Here is a 5,446-nt window from a genome sequence, read left to right as displayed (position 1 = left end):
GTCAGAGGGGCCCAGCAACCTGGCTCCCAGGTGATTCTGACACAGTCAAGTTCTTGGCTAGACTACAGAGCCATATCCAGATGTGGTTTGTTGAGCACCTGTGATTTGCGGGGCACAATTTTCTTTCTAGACATTAGGTTTTGTGTAATCCTCACGGGGATCACCACTGATGGCCTAAAACTGTCATTAGCCCATTTCAAAGACAAAGGAATGGAAGCTGAGGATGTGAAGTCCCTTGGTCAAGATCACACAGCTGTCTGGGAGGAGCGTCTATCCTGGCAGACAGCCTTGCTCTTGAGAGCAAAGTCTCGCACCTGCATTGTCCGGTGTAGTCACAGAGTGCGTTGCCACTTTAACCGATGGGGAGGTTGAGGCTTAGGGCCTGTATCATCACTCTGAGTTCCAGCTCTACTAGGCAGTAGGTACCTGTATTTGTCAGAGAAACAGAACCAATGGGATGTTTATTTATAAATGTATAGATGTCTGTCTACCTATCATCTATCTATCTATCATCTATCTATCTATCTATCTATCATCTATCTATCTATCTATCATCTATCTATCTATCTATCTATCTATCTTTCTATCTAACCAGAGAGAAAAAGAGCAAGGTTAATTCTAAGGGGCTGGCTCAGCAAATAATGGAAGCTGGCATTTCAAAATCTGCAAGGTGGGCCAGCACAGGCTGGCGACCCAGGAAGAGCCAATGGTGCAGTTCCAATCGGAAGGCCATCCGCTAGCAGAACTCCCTCTTGCTTGGAGGAGGCCAGTCTCTTGCTCTATTCAGGCCTTCAACTGATGGATGAGGCCCACCCAGATTATGGCAGGCAATCTGCTTTATTCAAAGTCTATGGTTTAAATGTTATTTTCATCCCAAAACATCCTCACAGCAACATCCAGAATAATGTTTAATTGGATATCTGGGTATCAGGGCTCAGCCAAGTTGACATCTAAAATCAACCATCATGTCGGTTGGCTGGTTAGCGTAGTTGGTTAGAGCGTGGTGCTAATAAAATCAACCATTACAGTGCCCAATCATTGTTTGTTGAATGAATAAACGAACGTTTTGGGGGCTAGGCATTTCCCCTTGGTAATCATGATTGTATTAGGGAAGATTTCTCATCAATGGGCATCAACCTGGACATAGAAAAATCTACTGTGGCTCAGGCTGCATGCCCTGATGACTGTTTCTGTCCTGGCCCCATATGTCCTTTGCCAGAGGGAGGTAAGTCTAGACTGGGGCCTGCTCATCACCTGTCTGCTGCTTCCTCCAATTAGACGTGTTCAGCCCCGCAGGGCGAGCTGGCTAGGATAATGGTGGCATCTCCAAGTGGCTGCCAGCTTTGTCCATAATTGGAAGCGTTCTTGCATCTAAGCACTAACAACCTTCCTGGAGGTTATAGAGCTTTGTGTTTCCAGACCTTGACCTTGAGGTGCCCCCTGTCTTCCTTCTCTGGTTATGTAACCTGCCACCTGGGAGAGGCTTCCAAATGTTTGTGGTGCTCAATTGACTTTGCCATTTCAGGAGGATTTCCAGAATCTAGGCTGCCTGTTAGCAGGTGGTGTTAAGAAGGTGGCTCTGGAGTCCTGCTTTCTGGGTTCACATCCCCACTCTGCTGTTGGAACCGTGTGATGACTTAGCCTCCCTGAACCTCGGTCTCCTTGGCTGTCAGATGGAGAAAATAGTAGGACCTATTTCTTGGGTTGCTGTGAGAATCAAATGGGACGATGCATGAAATGTCTGATAAAGCCTGGTATGTAGAAGGATGTCCCTGAACCGAAGTACTGTCATTGTCATCATCTATAGACACCCAGCTCATCCGAGGGCAGCGTGCTGTGGCGGGAGGCCCCAGACTCCCTTCTCATTCTTGCCATGGGATTCACTAAAAAGGCTCAGGGAGGGGAGGTGGTGGTCTGCCCCAGTCACACATTGCCCATCTTCTCACTCCCTTGTTCTCCAGTGTGAGAACTCAGAGACCTCAGGAGGCAGGTCTCCTGCATAGAGCGGGACAGGCAGCTGGCCACCTGCCTGTGAGTGTGGCCTGTGCCAGCGCTGCTCAGGCCCCATTCTGTCCTCTCTGACTAGCCAGGAAGCTGAGCCTCCTGGGCATCTGATTCCTCATCTGTGAAATTGGGGTGCTGGTAGTAATTCCTCCCCAGGATAGTTTTAAAAAAAGAAATGAGATACTGTAAGAAAAGGGCTCATCCTAGACATAGTAAGTACTCAAAAATATACACTTAGGTGTAATTTACAGGGAACATTTTTATTAGAGATCTCAGCTTTTTGTATATTGAGCCAGCACCTTGATACTTTTATTAACTTTTTTTAAATGTAAGATTCACCATTTAACTATGTTAAAGTGTACAGTTCAGTGGCATTTGCTACATTGGAGAGTTGTTACAACCATAATCACTATCTAATTGCAGAACTTCTAATCACCCCAAAAAAGCACCATACCCATTACCAGTCACCACCATTTCCCCTCCCTCAGCCCCCGGTAGTCATGAACCTGCTTTCCATCCCTGTGGATTTGCCTGTTCTGGATATCTCTATATATAAAAGCCTAAGCGACCGAATGACCGGTCAATCAGTTGACTGGTTGATCAGTTGACCTGTCGCTATGACACACACTGACCACCAGTGGGCAGATGCTCAATGCAGGAGCTGCCCCCTGGTGGTCAGTGTGCTCCCACAGGGGGAGCGCCACTCAGCTGACTGACCCATCCTGGTGGCCCACCAGCCCAGTGGCAGCCACTCACTCCCTCAGTAGTCCTGCAGGTCCAATCTCCAGAGAATGGGCCAGGCACCGACAGACCAGTGTCACTGGCATGATCCCAACAGCACCTCTGGCCTCCTGGAAGTTGGCCTCAGGCACCGCGGCCGCTTCCCCTCCCTAGATGCTCCACAAGGAAGAAAGGATATAAAAGCCGCCGGCGGCCAGGTGGCTCCCGACAACTGGTGCAAACATCAGCAGGACAGATCCAGATCCTGGGCTGGCAAGGGCATCCCACTGCCCGCCCAGAGGGCTGATCACGTCATGCCCCACCCCACCCCCCAGGGACCCCACCTGTGCACGAATTCATGCACCAGGCCTCTAGTTTCATATAAACATAGTCAGACAATATGTGGCCTCTGTAGCTGGCTTCTTTCACTGAATATGTTTGCAAGGTTCATCTACATTGCAGCATGAATCAGTACTTCACTCCTTTTTATGGCCAAGTAATATTCCATTGTGTGGACATACCACATTTGTTTATCCAGTCATCTATTTATCAGCAGTTAGGTTGTTTTCTTTCATTCCCTTTTTAAACATATTTTTATTAGTAGACTTTTATTGAAATATAAATACAAGCAAAAAGCATGCAAATCCTAAGTTTACTGTTGGTTGAATTCTCAGAGTGAACCCATTCACCTAACAGGACCCAGATCAAGAAACAGAACTTCAGAAGCCCAGTCCCCTTTCCTGTCCCCCCCGCAGGAACCCCCCAAGCGTAACCATGGGTATGACCTTCAACATGGAAGATTGGTTTCTGAGATTTGTACAGATGAAATTAGATAGCATGTGCTTCCTTAGTTCATAGCTTTGTTTATGTGATTCATCCGTGTTGTTGTAGTTTTAGAGAATACATTTATTTACTCTACTATTGCTGGCCACATGCGTTGCTCCCAGGTTAGGGCTATCACCATTTGTGCCGCTATGAACATTCTGGTACGTGTCTTTTGGTGAAAAAAAATGCACTCATTCTGCTGAGCACGTGCCTGAGAATGAAACTGGAATCATTGGGTTTATGTGTTCAGCTTTAGTAAATGTTGCTGGTTCTACAAAGTTCTATAATTAAAGATTCTCAAAGTGTCTGAAAATTCCAGTTGCACCACATCCTTGCCTTCTATTAACTTTTGTTGCCTTTAAAGTTTTATTGAGATATAATTCACAGACCATACAATGTAGCCACTGCAAGTGTATAGTTCAATGGTGCTTACCATATCCGCAGAGCTGTGCAACCATCACCACAGTCAATTTTAGAACATTCCCATCACCCTAAAAAGAAACCCTGCACTCCCTAGGTGTCACCCCCACCCCCACCCCCACATTCCCACCAGCCCTAGGCAACCACTGATCTACTTTCTGTCTCCATGGATTTGGGCATTTCATATCAATGGGATCATATACTATTTGGTCTCTTGTAACTGGCTTTTTTACTCAGAATAATATTTTCAGGGTTCTCCCAAGTTGTAGCATGTATCAGTCCTTCACTCCTATTTATGGCTGATGACTCTTCCATTGTATGGATGGACCACATTTTGTTTATCCATTCATCAGTGGGTGGTCACTTGGGTTGTTTCCACCTTTTGGCTATTAGGAATAAACTATTATGTACATTCTTGTACAAATGTTTGTGTGTTTTCTTTCTTTCTTTCTTTTGACAGACAACTGCTTAGTTTTTATTTCATAACCATAAACTTAACTCTGCAATCCAGCTAGACCGGGAAGGGGTAAGAAAATTATGGAACCCAATAAACTGGCAAGAGCACAAAGATTATGGAACGTTCCAAGCAAATTGGGGTGAAGGGGTGCTCTCCTGAGCTACAGAAGGAATGGTCTGGTGGTGAAGATAACACACAAGTCAAATTTATTAGAGTTGTCCACAGTCAGCAGTGGTGATCTTCTTGCTGGTCTTGCCATTCCTGGACCCAGAGCGCTCCATGGCCGTCACAATATCCATGCCTTCTGTCACCTGGCGAAGACCACATGCTTGCCATCCAACCACTCAGCCTTGGCGGTGCAGATGAAACACTGGGAGCCGTTGGTGTTGGGCCCAGCATTTGCCATGGACAGGATGCCAGGGCCTGTATGTTTCAGGATGAAGTTCTCATCCTCAAATTTCTCCCCATAGATGGACTTGCCGCCTGGGCCGTTATGGCGTGCGAAGTCACCACCCTGACACATAAATCCCGGAATAATTCTGTGAAAGCGGGAACCTTTATAACCAAATCCTCTCTCCCCAGTGCTCAGAGCACGGACGTGTTCTGCCGTCTTTGGAACTTTGTCTGCAAACAACTCGAAGGAGACGCGGCCCAAGGGCTCGCCATCGACGGCGATGTCGAAGAACACGGTAGGGTTCACCATGGCTGGTCACGGGCGGCTTCGGGGTGGAGGCGTCTGCAAAGCGGGGTGTTTGTATGTTTTCATTTTTCTTGGGTAAAAACCTGGGAGTGGGCTGCTAGGTCCTATGGTAATTCTATGTTTAACTGTTTGGGAAACTGCCAGACCATTTTACATCCCCACCAGCAGTCATCTCTGTGACCAAAAGACATGCCACTCCACTAAATGGTACTGGCCAGGGGCAGGCCTCATGGAGCTCAGCATCTTCTCACAGGGGAGGAAGCTGGAGGGAGAAGGTGCCTGCTGTAATGCTGTGACCAGCCTGGGAAAGCCAGGGTCTG

At 47.2% G+C, this 5,446-nt stretch overlaps 1 pseudogene; it reads right to left on the bottom strand.

The window, feature by feature from the left end:
• Window positions 1–4,609: 4,609 nt before the first annotated feature.
• On the bottom strand, window positions 4,610–5,135 carry LOC103284441 (peptidyl-prolyl cis-trans isomerase A-like; annotated as a pseudogene).
• Between the last annotated feature and the right edge of the window lie 311 nt (window positions 5,136–5,446).

Source organism: Eptesicus fuscus, chromosome 21, assembly GCF_027574615.1.
Source record: "Eptesicus fuscus isolate TK198812 chromosome 21, DD_ASM_mEF_20220401, whole genome shotgun sequence".
Taxonomy (NCBI): domain Eukaryota; kingdom Metazoa; phylum Chordata; class Mammalia; order Chiroptera; family Vespertilionidae; genus Eptesicus; species Eptesicus fuscus.
This window is presented reverse-complemented; position numbering and strand designations above follow the sequence as displayed.